Source organism: Rutilus rutilus, assembly GCF_951802725.1.
Source record: "Rutilus rutilus genome assembly, chromosome: 19".
NCBI lineage: Eukaryota > Metazoa > Chordata > Actinopteri > Cypriniformes > Leuciscidae > Rutilus > Rutilus rutilus.
The window spans coordinates 7,203,941-7,220,278 of record NC_140232.1 but is presented as its reverse complement, the minus strand read 5'-3'; the positions used below and the strand labels follow the sequence as shown (position 1 = coordinate 7,220,278).

The 16,338-nt window shown below is 45.6% G+C and overlaps 1 long non-coding RNA gene across 3 annotated transcripts; it reads right to left on the bottom strand.

The window, feature by feature from the left end:
- Positions 1–12,985: 12,985 nt before the first annotated feature.
- On the bottom strand, positions 12,986–15,164 carry LOC311279076. Of its 3 annotated transcripts, none has more exons than XR_014625514.1 (6): positions 14,753–15,164; positions 13,935–14,053; positions 13,513–13,810; positions 13,357–13,417; positions 13,098–13,191; positions 12,986–13,007 (listed from the first exon to the last, which is right to left on the bottom strand). It is a non-coding gene; the product is annotated as an uncharacterized lncRNA (long non-coding RNA). The 3 variants fall into 3 exon arrangements; XR_014625516.1 differs by having other exon boundaries at positions 12,997–13,191; positions 14,753–14,813; positions 14,903–15,164; XR_014625515.1 differs by having other exon boundaries at positions 12,997–13,191.
- Between the last annotated feature and the right edge of the window lie 1,174 nt (positions 15,165–16,338).

Below are 16,338 nucleotides of genomic sequence, written 5' to 3'. Positions count from 1 at the left end.
ACAATAACAGGAGAGCAGAGTATTCCAGAAAACACACAGTTGCGCGTTTCAGTCGAGCCTCTTGTTGCTCGCTTGTCCAACGGGAGTGAACTGAATCTCGTCTATTTAAAGGTATTCTAACAGATGCTGGTTCGGTCTTGCAATTAAGTGGATAACGCGATAATGGGCCAACTTTCGCTTTGAAAGTGCTAGGAGCAGAGGCAGCAACTAGCACAGAAGTCCAATAACAGAACACCACTCGGGTTCAGATCAGGGGGGCCGTTCCTCCCAATCACGCCCCTCCAGGTGTCACTGTCGCTGCCCACGTGGGCGTTGAAGTCCCCCAGTAGAACGACGGAGTCCCCAGTCGGAGCACTTTCCAGCACCCCTCCCAGAGACTCCAAGAAGGCCGGGTACTCTGCACTGCCGTTCGGCCCGTAAGCACAAACGACAGTGAGAGACCTATCCCCGACCCGAAGGCGTAGGGAAGCGACCCTCTCGTTCACCGGGGTGAACTCCAACACATGGCGGCTGAGCTGGGGGGCTATAAGCAAACCCACACCAGCCCGCCGCCTCTCACCATGGGCAACTCCAGAGTGGTGAAGAGTCCATCCTCTCTCGAGGAGTGTGGTTCCAGAGCCCAAGCCGTGCGTAGAGGTGATCCCAACTATCTCTAGTCGGAATCTCTGAACCTCACGCACAACCTCAGGCTCCTTCCCCGCCAGAGAGGTGACATTCCATGTCCCTAGAGCTAGATTCCGCGTCCAGGGATCGGGTTGTCTAGGCCCCCGCCTTCGACTGCCGCCCGATCCACTTAGCACCGGCCCCTTACGGTCCCTCCTGCAGGTGGTGGGTCCACGGGAGGGTGGCCCCACGTCGCTCCTTCGGGCTGAGCCCGGCCGGACCCCATGGGGGAAGGCCCGACCACCAGGCGCTCGCATACGAGCCCCAACCCCGGGCCTGGCTCCAGGGTGGGGCCCCGGCTGCGCCATACCGGGCGACGTCACGGTCCTCGTTTTTTTGGCATCATAAGGGTTTTTGAACCGCTCTTAGTCTGACCCGTCGCCTAGGACCTGTTTGCCTTGGGAGACCCTACCAGGGGCATATAGCCCCAGACAACATAGCTCCTAGGTTCATTCGGGTACTCAAACCCCTCCACCACGGTAAGGTGGCAGTTCAAGGAGGGATGATTTGAAATGTGTAAATTTAAATGTGAGTTTGGGAAAGTTTTTTAGATTTATGTATTTCCCCATTTAAGTAGATACGAGTTGGCCTTGCATGCCCAAAATAATGGCCCGGAGGTCTTGCAAAAATGGCCATAGTGTGAAATGACTTACCTTGACAGGGATTTTAGCATGGCACTACCATTGCCAGAGGTCATGGGTTTGACTCCAAAGAAACACACTCTGATAAATGTATGCATGATTGTATAAATGCATAAATGCGGGTATCATTTTAATATAGTGTTTTTATTTTGAATACAGTGAATTTATTGATTTCGTTTTTTTGAATACAGTAACATTTTCTAATCCATATTTGATCTAGTCCACCATATTACCGCAAAATAACTTGATGAAAAATTAAAGTTTAAACATAAAACTAGACTAATAGACCATGCAAAACAGACTTAGTTAAACATTTTCTGTAGCTTTAGTTTGTGAAAATTCCAGGATGGAATACCTGAAGAATCATGATATTGCCCTAAAGATCAAAGATATCTATAAACATTGGTACTGATCTAGGCACCTCAGCGCCGGGCAAAAACAATGTTGAGTGGCTCCCACGCTAGCACATAAGAGGGGGCAGCACCACCACTCTTCCAGGGAGTAAGACGAGCAGGAAGCAGACTCAATAGATTCTTCTATATACTCATATATACTTATATATACTCGTATGTGTCACCCACAGGACATGATGGGTACCAGGGATAACCCATCAGCCTGATGCCAACAGGCTGGATGAAAAGGATTCATCCTCCAATCTACAGGAACATGGAGTTTCAGTGGGAACGTCCCTTCGAGAACACCCTTAGAGGCTTGCAGAGGGCACTGAGGCCGCCACAGAGGCCCTAAGCATGAACAGGAGATCCCGTTAGAGAGCGGGATGGAACACCAGTACTGAAGCCAGTGGGCAGTAATAAGCTGGGTTCAATGCCCCCCCTAACTTAATTGTTTAGTTCCTAGTAGAGTGGGGTTCTAGTATGGATGTCCTGACCACCTCGGTGGAAAGGGCAACCTAATTATGGGTGGGACCCCCTCAGGGGCCAGACCCATAGTCTCCATAACTCTGGTCGGGGATGAAATAATGTACCATCAGCCTGAGACAGAAGATCTCTCCTAATAGGAATTTTCCATGGAGGACTCTCCAAGAGACTAATAAGGCCCGAAAACCAAATTCGGGCCGGCCAGTACGGAGCTACAAGGAGCAGTCTCACTCCGTACCTCCTGACCCTTTCTAGAACCCCAGGGAGCAGAGCGATCGGGGGAAAAGCGTACAGACGTGACCTCGGCCACATCTGTACCATGGCATCCAGACCCAAAGGAGCTGGATGTGAGAGAGAGTACCAGAGCGGGCAATGAGAGTTCTCATGAGAAGCGAACAGGTCAACCTCCGCCCGGCCAAACTCTCTCCATATAAGCTCAACCACTTCAGGGTGGAGCCGCCATTCCCCGGGCCTCAGCCCCCGCCTCGACAGGATGTCTGCTCCCATATTTTCAACCCCAGGAATATAAATAGATCTGACAGAGAGAAATTTGTCCTGTGACCAAAGAAGAATGTGATGAGCCATTCTACAAAGAGGGCGAGATCTCAAACCTCCTTGGCGGTTGATATAAGAGACCACCGACATATTGTCTGTCCTAACAAGAACATGATGGCCTCTGAGGTCCACAAGGAAGTGCCTCAGGGCAAAAAAAACTGCCAACATCTCCAGGCGATTAATATGCCACGTGAGATGATGGTCCTTCCAAGTACCTCGGGTATAACGGCCCTCCATAACTGCACCCCAGCCCGCGAGGGACGCATCCGTAGTCAGAGTTCTTCTCTCACATGGTGCTCCCAAGACCGGGCCTTGAGACAGGAACCCTGGTTTCTTCCATATGACAAGAGAACGAAGGCAACTGCGCGTAACTCTGATCACACGAAAAGGGTTTCCCAGAGGAGAAAATCCCTTGTTCCTGAGCCACCACTGCAGGGCCCTCATGTGGAGCAAACCAAAGGGTATTACCGTGGAAGCTGCAGCCATAAGACCCAAAACTCTTTGAAAGTGTTTGACAGTGATAGCCTGGCCTAACCTAACACTCATCATTGTATTTAAGATAGTATTAATACGAGCAGGAGACAATTGTGCCCGCATCGTAACCGAGTCCCACTCTACTCCCAGGAACGTAGTCCTCTGAAGAGGAGTTAAGGAACTTTTCTTCACATTGAGTCTTAACCCCAAGCACCTCAGATGACGCAAAACAACACCTCGATGTTGGATTGCCAGATCTTTCGACTGGGCCAAAATAAGCCAGTCATCTATGTAATTTAAGATACGAATCCCCTGAAGTCTCAATGGAGCAAGGGACGCATCCATACATTTAGTAAAGGTGCGAGGGGATAAGGCTAGGCCGAAAGGAAGAACCCTATATTGATAAGCTTTTCCCCCAAAAGCAAATCTAAGAAACTTCCTGTGTTGTGGGATGATGGAAATATGGAAATATGCATCCTTAAGATCTATCGTCACAAACCAGTCCTCGGATCTGATTTGTTGAACGATCATAGGTATAGTTAACATCTTGAACTTAAATCTCCTCAAAGATTTATTCAATACCCTAAGATCTATAATGGGACGCAGCCCACCATCCTTCTTTGGAACTATGAAGTACCGGCTGTAGAACCCGGAATCCCTCTGCTCTAGGGGCACATATTCTATGGCCTCCTTAGCTAAGAGAGTCTGAACCTCATCTTCCATCACCTGAGCCTGATCAGGAGATACCAGCGTATGAATAACCCCGTTAAATCTAGGTGGTCTATACTGGAACTGGATTTTATATCCCTTCTCGACTGTATTCAGGACCCACTGAGATATATTTTGAAGACCCTTCCAGGTGTCTAAATAATCTACTAAGGGAATCAGTCTCTCAGGACTGACCTCAGGTATTAAATCCACAACATCATTACCATATTTATTTTTATTTACACTTTCGGTGACCTGAAGCAATCTTTTGGCAGGAACTAACCGAATTATTTCTTTTCCAGGTCTCTTGAGAGGTAGCGAATGTTTCAGAACCCTAGATTTTATAGGAACCTTTTTTGTGACATATTCGCTGGAAGTCGATGCATCCCGAGGCGCACTTGGCGGCGGAAAGCAACATCGATTTCCTGAGGGCTCCGCGGAGCGAAGATTTAAAAAGCCCACACGGAGGGGGATGCCCTCAGAGACCTGGACGTCCCATCATGGCCTCTTAGCCGAAGCCTTCTTAGCCTGAATAACAGTCCTCAGATCTGTTTTCGACTTAGAAGGCTTCGGCTGAGAGTGTTGCCTCTGTTTCCGGGCCCCTTGGGGGGGAGCACGAGAAGCAACACTCTCCTTCTGCTTAAGCAGGTATGAGGAGCTGGCGGCGGCCTCGTGGGACTGCCCCTGGCAGCAGACCCACGAGACCTGGGACGACGGCGGGGGATAAACTCCTTAAAAGCGGCTGATTGTCGTTTCGCCTCCTGAAACCTCTCGACGACGTTATTGACACCGTCGCTGAAAAGGCCAGAAGGCGAAACTGGGGCATCAAGGAGACAAGCCCTGTCCTTGTCCCCGATGCCCGACAAATTCAGCCACAAATGTCTCTCTGTGGCTACCAGAGCTGCCATGGAGCGGCCGATGGCACGGGCCGTCTCCTTGGTAGCACGGAGAGACAAGTCAACCACTCGACGCATCTCCCTGACGTCGTCGAATGTGACCTCCCCGCTGTCGTCCGCCTCTGTGAGGAGGTCGGCCTGGTATGCCTGCAACAGCCCCATTGTATGCAGACAACTACCAGCCCGACCTGCCGCCATATATGCCTTCCCGACCAAGGCCGATGTTGTACGGCAGGGCTTGGTGGGAAGCGCCGGAGCCCGCAGGGATGATGCAGCATCAGGGGAGAGATGTGTGGCAAAGGACTCTTCAACCCTGGGCATCATCCCATAGCCCTCCTCCCTGGCACCCATAATATCTGAGTATATGTGTACATTGGGGCCAGATACTCTCGAGGAGAAGGGCTTTCCCCACGATCTCGACACCTCAGTGTGAAGATCGGGGAAAAATGGCAGACTCCGGCGTAGAGGTTGTGACCGAGGCTGCAGGAAGCGCTCATCGAGCTTGCTTTTTACTGTCGCTTCCTGCACCTCAGCGGGCCAATCGATGTTTAACTTGGCCACTGCTCGAGTCACAACCTCTAGCAGCTCCTCATAGGCAGGGGAATGGGGTGGCGATCTTTCACATTCCCCTGCCTCGATGCCCGAAATATCTAGCTCCTCGGAACCAGATAATTCGAGCATCGGTTCCTCTCTGGGGACGGAAGAAGCCGCAGCGCGGGCTTCCGTCCCCTGAGCGGAACGGGAACTAGCTTCAAAGGGCCGAAGCCGTCTCAACGTTATCCACTAGGTCCCTCTGCGATCCCCATGAATGCAGACGCCGCGCTGCCTCGACAGACGCGGGACCTGATCCACGGGGATCGCGAGGCTGGCCAGCCTCATTAAACATGTTACGCCGGGAGCGGAGCGTTCTCAGGGGCATGCTTTCACAGTTAGCACAGACAGCACCCTCGAGTGCTGCCTGTGCATGCTCCGCTCCCAAACAAACAACACAAAGCGAGTGTGTGTCACCCTCAGCCAAGAAACGTGGGCAAGGGGACGCACACTGCCTGAATTGTTTCTCAGTCGCCATCACTTCTAAATATATTCACGGGACAAACAACACCAAATAGAACAGACAAGTTGAAACATAGAGCGCTTGCTGAAGACCAGAAGCTAACATTTCCTGGTTCCTGTGACCGTTTTATAGCTTCCGGATCACCGTCACATGCGACGTCACGGGTGACGTAATGACGTTGCACCAATCACGATTGGAATAGTTGCATAGTTGGCTTCAGACGCTTCATGCCGAAGGCATTCCCCAAAGTATCGAGTATCGATGCAGCGGGAGTTCCCTTTACGAAAGGGAACTCCGTCTTTGAGAACAGGAACTTTCCTTATGATGCTGACCTTGCCAAATTCATCTCCATATTGTTCCCCTTTGTGCACAGAGAAAAACAAAACAAGATTTTGTATTGATGCCTATATAATGCAGAACCTATACAAATCTATTTCATTGAAACCAAATGCGTTTGCATATAAACTGTGATAAAATATTAACCTAAAACCATGCTTCATGTGGAAGCATCTAAATTAATTTCTTGCTGATAAGTCAAAAATATTCACTGTACATCAACCTAAATACATTATGTTAAAACAAAACAAAAACATGTAATATATCAGGTAAAACAGCTTGCATCAAGATTGCAGTGCACAAATCCATTAAACAGCTAAATTAAAACAAAAATTAAAATCACCTGTAAATAAATCCACGGATTTGAATTCAAATGGAATTTTATTTATCTTGGCAAACAGGAAGACTGAGCGACATGGCTGAGAATGCAGATCGAGATACAACTCCAGTGGCATTTTGGCTGTGAAGTGTGTGTCCAAGAAGAGCGATTCCTCCGCGTCTAATCCTCATATGTTCTGTGTTTATGCTCCGCTCTTCAGGGGTCAGTAGTACAATGTTCTTGCGACACCTAAAATTAGGTTACCATGTTGTGGCTGTCTGCTTCGTTTATCTAATTGCTTGCTGCTATTAATGTCATGATCAAAGACAAATGGCAGGAGCTGAGAAAAACTTGCATGTCATAAGGAATTTGCCTGAGATATGGTGAAGGGATGAGAGCAAGAGAGAGCTACACACTGTTAAGAAACTCATGACAGCATATGTTTTACTTTAACTCATCAAAATAAATTAAACAATTTTCAACTTCAACTGTCAAGTTGATTGTAGGCTACATAAATTTAAGGCAGCTTTTTGTACATTGTGAAGAGAAGCTTCAAATATTGCTAATTCGTGCACTGGAAGAGGTGTTAGCGAGGCCAGCAGGGGGTGCTCACCCTGTGGTCTGTGTGGGTCCTAATGCCCCAGTATAGTGACGCGGACACTATACTGCCAAAAGAGCACCGTCCTTCGGATGAGACGTAAAACCGAGGTCCTGACTCTCTGTGGTCATTAAAAATCCCAGGATGTCCTTCGAAAAAGAGTAGGGGTGTAACCCCGGCATCCTGGCCAAATCTGCCCCTTGGCCTCTGTCCATCATGGCCTCCTAATCATCCTCATACACTGATTGGCTTCATCACTGTCTCCTCTCCACCAGTAAGCTGGTGTGTGGTGGGCGTTCTGGCGCAGTATGGCTGCCGTCGCATCATCCAAGTGGATGCTGCACATTGGTGGTGGTTGAGGAGATTCCCCCCTTCCATATGTAAAGCGCTTTGAGGTCTCAGAAAAAGCGCTATATAAAATGTAACGAACTATTATTATTATTATTACTTTTCCCACAAAGTAATGGTTAACTTGATTTTTTGAGTTTGGGGGTGTGTGTCAATAAAGATTGCTGTAATAGGCCAAAGTCCAATCACATTCACCCCATCCGTAACAACTCTTCCTCACTTGTGTTGCGTTTCATAAGTTAATTCTTAATCACTGAAAAATATTACAAAATATTATTATAGAATGCTGAAAAAATAAGATTTAGACTCAATTTCACAAGCAAAACCTGTTAAGATTTCTTGTTTTGTGCATGCATTCCTCAAGAATTTCAAGTAATTAAGTAATTTTTTTACCCCCAGTGCATACATTTTCTCCTATTACTGTAATTTCAGCAAAGCAGATCAAAATCCATATGCATCTCTTTCATGCTTAGTGTTCTTTTTTTCTTTTAGAGGTATCTTTCCAGCATCAAATGATTAAGTGTAACCTAACACATTTAGGCCTACTGCTTTAGACATTAGCTGAAAACAGTTTGGAATGGCCTATGTAATAAGTTAAGATTTTTCGGTTTTAGACATTTACTTTGTATATTTTATAAAAAAACCCTCTCAAGTGTCATGATTTGAGACCTTTAATGCCAATTCAGAAAGTAATGAAAACTTATTAGAAGTTTCATAATTTTTAATTGAAAAAATTGTTGCCACATGATGGCACAAAAACACTTCTAAAAAATGGACCCAAAAGAATGAATTAGTGGTGGATCGTTCCAACACCTTTATGATTTTCTTTCTCCTTGGACAGAAAGTTATGATTAATATTTAGTCTATTTATATATCAATTTGTCAAGCTCTATAACAGGCTCCAGAATCAAGGCTGCTCTATAAAGTTGGGATGTAGCCTAATGCAAATGGCTCCACCATAACAAGAATAGCAAAGTATATAGTGTAACATTTAAGATTAGTTACAAGTCATTACTTTTACAAATAATTGGAATAGTTTTTTTTTTTTTTTTTTTTTTTACAATATTCTAAAACTCCCACAGTTTTAAAATCGGTTAAGATTTGAAAATCGTGTAGTGGGTCCATATGGAGCTTAAAATATGACAATATGATTTGAATTTGAATTGTGTAAATTTGAATTATTTACAAGTGAAATCTAACAAAATTGAATTTTAGGTGGTAGTTTAAATAGTTCTGAATTAGATTTTTTTTAAACGAATATTGAACATTTGAAATTTAACAAATTGAAATGTTTTTATGGCTGAATTTTATAGACATGTATTTTCAAACAGCTAGTTCTCTTACGAGAGGTTCTCTCGTACTGCGTAAGTCTTACGCTAGGGGAAAATCTCTTTTCCGCGAGATACTGAAGCCAAAAATTATCCTTAATTTTGAAATAATGTAAAACGCGTTGCGGCAGCATGCAGACACAGGCGAGACGGCTCGCGTGCCTATTGGCTGCCCTGCGGCAACTGCAGCAGCCTATCGATAAGGCCCTTTCGTGGGCCAGAATGGGCGTGGCCTAGGGCTATAAATATAGCTTCGAGAGGCTAGCTCACTGATTTTTTCATCTCTTCAGCGAAGCTCTCGCATCGCTGGATCCGGAGAGAAGCCGCGCCGTCTGAAGAAGCCTTTCAGCGTGACGAGTCGACACTCTGAAGCCGCTGGCCGTGCCGCCTTCAGTTGCCTTCCTGCTGCGCTATCCGGCGTCATATCCTTTCTCTGCTACTATGTTTTGTGTATGTGTGTGTGCTCGCCACCGCGACACACACTCTCATTGCACTAAAAGAGCCGGGCGTCTTTTTCAAGACGCCCCTTTCCTGAGGATCACGCAGCTCTCGCGCTCGCTGACGGCGACTGCCCTCACTGCGAGCCAGTTACTGCCTATGGTGACTCTGAGGACTCACCTGGCATCCTTCTCCGAGACTGCTCCTCCGCCCCCCCAACCCGCAAAGCTCGCCGGTTCGCCCGCTTGCCTTGCCTGCTTGGGGGATGATACCTGCTCTCCCTCTGTTCGAGCCGCGCAAACCGCGCCGTTCACAGGGGATGTCAGGAGCGGACGGTCACGGGGCTAGCTTTCTCTCTCCCTCTGTTCGAGCCGCGCAAACTCCGCCGTTCACAAGGGAGGCTGGAAGCGGACGGTCGGGGTTAGTTTTTCTTTACGTTACAAGAAAGCTACCCTGCCCTTGCGCCCCATTCACGCGTCACTCACCGGCGAAAAGAGAACTCAGTTCCCTGATTAGGCGACTGGAAATATCAATATTGCAGCAAACGAGCCTGTTATAAACACGCACGCTTGCAAGCAAACGCCGAAGAAAACATGTTGACGCTCTCTTATATGCTCGTGCATTCCCCCCTGTGGCTCAGTGGCGGAATCTTAGGTTTTTCGCACGAGAGACCGGTGTTCGAATCCCGGTCTAACGGCAGATATTTTATGCCGCCAATGCTTCGCTCTGTCAGTTCCCTGAAAGGCGACTGCAGATGTGCATTTTGCAGCCAACGAGCGCGTTGTACAACCCGCTCGCCTGCACCCAAACACCGTTTCTATGGTTCCCGTGCGTCACTGGCGAAAGGAGAACAGGGTGCTTTTAGTCCCGCTGCGGCCGGGCCGACCTCCACTCCTCGCACATTTCTCATTCCCCTCTGAAGTTCAGGTGACTGGAAATGTCAATATTGCAGTGAGCGAGCCTGTTGTATTGCACGCACTCCTGCAAACAAACGCCAGCATGTTGACGCTCTCTGATAATACTCGCACTGAATGCCTATGTGTCTTCCCCTGTGGTCCAGTGGCAGATCCTCAGGCTTTCGCGCGAGAGACTCGTGATCGAATCCCGGGTCTATCGTTCCGCATATCTCAAGGTTTCTGTAAAAACAAAACCAACGTGCATTCGTTCTGCTCAGGCGGACAATGCTCTCAGTGTTGTAAATGTGCCCGCTATCCCGCGCCCACATTCACACATAGACATGACAGGTCCTACGGGACTCGCCCAGCCCTCCCCCTCTCGGTTGACCACCGCAAAGGAGTCGAGCGCGGGTAATCTGCCCGCTGTTAATAGCGCGCCCCCTGCCTCGAAGCGCGACGCTTATGTTGCAGCACACCGAAGCCCCTCTGTCGCTGAGCGACCAGAGCGCGCTCCGCATTCAGCCCCTAGCCTTTCGTGCAGATGCATGGGCAAGGCTACCCGGGGGTTTTGAAGTGGGTGCTAGACATTATAGAAAGAGGCTATTCGCTACAGTTTCGCCGACGCCCTCGCCGCTATGCGACGCGCGTCGAAACTACGGTAAAAACAGAAGTAGCACCACCTACTTCGAGCCGAAATTTTGAAACTGTTGAGCAAAGGGGCCATAGAGCCTTTATCTCAAGCTCAGAGCGAAGGAGGGCTATACAGCAGATACTTCCTGGTACTGAAAAAAGACGGGGATCTCAGACCCATACTAGATCTAAGGCAACTGAACAGAGTGCTTGCGAAGCGACAGTTCAGAATGCTCACAACCAGAAAAATCCTCCCGCAGATTCGCCGAGGAGATTGGTTTGTGTCAATAGATCTGAAAGACGCATATTTTCAAATACAAATAGCGTCACATCACAGGCGACATTTGAGATTCGCCTTCGAGGGCCAGGCATATCAGTGCTCAGTCCTACCGTTCGGCTTGTCTCTAGCACCCCGTACATGTACGATGTGCATGGACGCAGCGCTCGCACCCCTCAGACTACAGGGCATGCAAGTATTGAACTACTTGGACGATTGGCTGATTCTAGCTCAATCTCACTCGGTGCTCATAGAGCACAGGACCATTTTGCTCGATCACCTCGAGAATCTGGGTCTCAGAGTCAAGTGGGCGAAGAGTTCTCTGTCTCCCAGACAGATAATATCTTTTCTGGGCACAGAACTGGACTCGCTGTCTATGATAGCGCGACTGTCACCACAGCGCGTACTAGACATTCAGCGCGCAGCGAGCTCTTTCCGCTGCGGCGCATCTGTCCTGCTCAAGAAATTTCAGAGGATGCTAGGTCTCATGGCCTCAGCATCATCAGTACTTCAGCTGGGCTTGCTTCGCATGCGCCTGCTACAGTTCTGGCTGAAAGCGCGAGTACCGCGCCGAGCGTGGGCTTCCGGTCTGCTTCGTCTCAAGGTCAATCAGAAATGCATCGCAGCTCTGAAACCTTGGAAAGCAAACGACTGGTACCAATCAGGTGTAAGCCTGGGGACTTCCTTGAGTGTGAAGGTAGTGTCTATGGACGCATCCACCTCGGGATGGGGAGCACTGCTCAAGGGCAGACCGTTCTTCGGCCAATGGTCAGAACGGGAGAAGCTTCTACACATAAACTGCCTCGAAATGTTGGCAGTAGACAACGCGCTGACGCGTTTTTGTCCCCAAATCCTACATAAATCGCCAGGGCGGCCTCAGGTCCCGAAACCTGCACAGGCTGACAGACACTGCATGAAAATTGGGATTTCCGACCCCGTAAACGGCCGCAAATCTCCCTAATTTTCGGCAGTTAACGACAATTTACAGCCTGTGAACGTCGCGTTCGTCTGTGCCGAATATTGCCGGAAACGAACCATGACGTATGCAGAGCGCTCGCGCCGGAGGTGTGAATGGCTCTAATTACCATATGAATAGCAGCTCCCGCCAGAGAAAGGCTTGAATTTCCTCACTCACTATTGGTTGAACCCACGTGGTTTAAACAAGAAAAATCACTCGTGATTGGTTGGCAGATCTGTTACTATTGGTCACCCTCGCTCATTAAAAATTCAAAAAATTATAATATTCATATAAATAATAATATATAAATTATTTTTTTATATTCATAATATGCTATTCTGTGGTATATTCATGTCATTGTTAACCTATGGACTACACTATTATTACCATCAAGGACATGAATTTATAAAGGAATGGAAAATTTGCCAGGGACATGCTGTTTATTCAAAGAAAGAGCTTTATTAGCACAGACACAAAACAATATACACCTATGTACAAAGCATAGATCATCTGCACACACAACAAATTGGAAGCTCAGTGTCTGTTTTCATCTTCGGAGCTGTAGTAGGTGACTAGCGGCGTGCTCTCTGAATTCGATCCACTTTGAAAACGTCTGTGGTGCGTTGCCCTGTATTTAGGAGTCGCCTCTAATCTCGACTGCAGCGTAGCACAGAGCTCTGTGAGCTCCTGGCTGGTGGTTGAACTTCATCGGACATCAGATCTATGGTGGCGCACTTCCAAATGCCGACGTCATCCTCACCTAGCACACAGTCTCGATTCTAGCAGCTGTAAAAACAACCAATACAGACAATCAGTACTGTGATGCACTGTGTATGGACACAAAACATCTATTAATGCACGTGAAAAATAGTCACATTGACAAAATCTTACCCTCTTTCTTCTCGCTCGACTCCGAGCTGAACTCTTCACAGCTTCGGCCTGCAATGCCAGATCTGGTTGTTAGTACGCAGGAGCTTCAGGTACAGTCTCCTAGTATGTCTTACAGGCAGCTGGAAAACAATTAAATGAGAGTGATATGAATAAAAACAACGCAAGTCACAGTAAAATGAAACAAGGAGAAAATAGTAAAAGTTACTTACAATGTCGTCATGATCAGCGTCATGAAAATCTGGACTTGCAGACATAGCTCTGAGTAAATGTGAGGTTACGCCCTCGTTATGAGGCGAGGTTACTCTATGGAAACAAAATGTATGATTAAGATCGTAAACTATAACGGATCTACTTTCTTATACAAGAGAATGAAAGCATATTCTTTGAATCTTACCTTTAAAATGTTTGTAAGTTTTTATGAAAGTAAAAAAATAAAATGTAAGATTCTTTTTTTTTTTTTTTTTTTACCTTGATCCAGTTCGTAGCTCCCACAATTTGTCTCAGAGTTGTGAAGATGGCATACTGCTTCCTGTAAATTACAGGATTATTTACAATTATTAAACAAATAATAGCCATCAATCCCATGACCTCTTGCTTTATGATGAAATCATGAAAAACTCTTACATTTCACAAGGCCTGACAAAATACAGCTGCAGGTAACTAGCGGCATTCTGTCTGAATTCGGTCCATTTTGCAGACGTCTGTGGTGCGTTGCCCTGTACTTTGGAGTCGCCTCTAATCTCGACTGCAGCGTAGCACAGAGCTCGGTGAGCTCCTGGCTGCGAAAGGACGGAGGTCGCACAATCCATCCAGACACCCCGCCGACGATGCCGTCTTCCTCATCAGACATCAGGTCTATGGAAGCACACTTCCGAAGGCCCACCTCATCCTCAGCTAGCACACTCTGTCTCGCTTTTAGCAGCTGTTAAAACCAATAAAGACAATCAATACTGCGCAATGCACTGCGTATGGACAACACACATCTATTAATGCACCTGAAAAATAGTCACATTGACCAAAAACAAATCTAATCTAATAAATCTTACCGTCTTTCTTCTCGCTCGACTCCGAGCTGAATTCACCACAGCTTCCGCCTGCAATGCAAGATCTGGTTGTTTGTACCTGAAGCTCCTGCGCACCGTCGTGTAATATGTCTTAAAGGCAGCTGGAAAACAATTAATTGAGAGTGAAATTAATAAGAACAACATAAGTCACAGTAAAATTAAACAAAGGAGAAAAAATGCAACCGGGGGAAATTGCAGAAATACACACCGGAAGCAAACTATGCTTTTTGAAATTGGGGTTTTATTCTGACTGCTGTTTAAAATAAGTGACAGCGGTCAATGGAAGCAAGAAAAAAGTTTGCCTTGTTCGAAGAGATTTCACAAGAAAAAAAAAATAGATTTCACTAGTTAAAAAAAAAAAGAAAAAGAAATTGTAGAAACAGTTTACAGTAAATTTGAAGATGACAATCAAATGTCACAAAAAGCTTAACCAGTGGATCAATGCCCAAATCCACAGAATACTTAACTCAATTCAAACTGAAATGCAGTGTAATACACTGCAACTGGTCAGATTTAAATTGATTTCTCCAAACTAAAATATGTTAGGCTACAATTAAATACGATAACACAAACTGGAATACGGCAGTGGCTGAGGTAACTTAGGCCTAAGTTACAAGAGAAATAAAAGCACTTTAACAAAGCCACAACCCACGTTTAATCATGCCATGCGGAACCAGAAATATGCATTTAACCATAAAGTTATACTGTATAATCACAGAATATAGATTCAACTCATTAACAGATTTATCAAATAAACATGCCATCAGTAATTTCCCCCATAAACCATAAAACGTACATACCCAATCCTTTACCGTCCGATCACCACGAGGTTCACTCGTCACACATGCGCTCCAAATAAATCTATAAACAAAAATGTACACATCAAATGTTATTTTAACTTCGCTTCACAACTTATTTGTGCATATTAAAGATATTGGAGTAATATTTACCAAGAAAGAAGAACGTATAACACAGAATCCGATCGATGCACGCACCGTCATGGAGCTCTCCTGAACAATGAAAAATGGCTGCCGTTCTCTGGTCGCGCGCACGCGTCCAGCACAAGTGAATAGTATCGCGAGAAGAGAGGGATTTCTTAAAGGGGCCACAAACATTTTTAATGCAAAATAGAAACGAGGTACATTTTATGTAAACAACTCTAATCGTAGTTGTAACTCTATATGTACAGTAGGCATAATTCTTGTCAATGCGTATGTGTATGCAGCATGAGTCAAATACAATCTTCTGTTCGTGTTGTATTATGCACAGTGGTTGGGCTCTAAGAGATTGTGATGCTGTTTGCATGGAATGCACATTTTACCTTTGTGGCAAAGCCTGATTGAAATTAATTGTTGAAATAAATGGTTTTGTGTCTTTTTTACATAACATTGGCTATTGCTAATGACACATAGTAACTAATCTAGCTACTTTCATTAAATATATCAATTTAAGCTAAAATGTAAGAGGGTCATTCTATGAAAATGTCCATTTTTCTGTCCCTAGCCTTTACAGAAATATTACACTTAAAAAACACTTTAGGGTTACAATTTCTTTACATTTTAAAATAAAACAATATGTTATTTGAACAATTACACCCTCTTGAGCCATCAATGTGGCAATATTTGATTTTTATGAATTATATAGAATTTCAAGCACCACAGAAGTGCTCGTCCCCACAGTCATGTACAGAGGGAAAATGCTCTATTTTGAGGTCAATAACAGATTTTTACACCATTTAAAATACAATAATGTATACATAACTATCAAATATATTATGTAAATGATATATATAAAAAAAAATGCAGAATACATATTATAAAATTTATAATGAAAGTAGTGGTCCCCTGGAGTTGTGTCACTGGTGTTACTGTTAAACAAAAATCTCTTATTTTGAAATAAAAATCACACTGCTATAGCTTATGTTTGTATGCAGGCCTACGGAATTTATATTCACAATACTTAATAACTAATATTATTTTATTGCATTTATATTAGTTGTTTGAAGAGTTACAAAAAAGCGGTCGGTCTTAACACAAGTTTCAGCCGGCAAGTCGGTCGGACTAAAAGGGGGAACAAATAAATAATTGGGTCGGTAGGCTACTAAATTGACAGGGTCGGTCGGGTTACGGCAAACAAGAATATTTTTAAGGATGGCCTTAGACTATTGTAACTCACTTTATTTTGCGCTATCTCAGGCCTCTCTCTCTTGTCTACAGCTAGTTCAAAACGCAGCGGCTAGACTTCTCACCGGGACACGCAAATATGAGTCGATCACCCCTATTTTATTCAAACTCCACTGGCTACCTGTCACATTCAGGATTGATTTTAAAATTTGACTATTTGTGTATAAAGCTCTTAACAAACCGGCCCCCCAATATCTGACCAA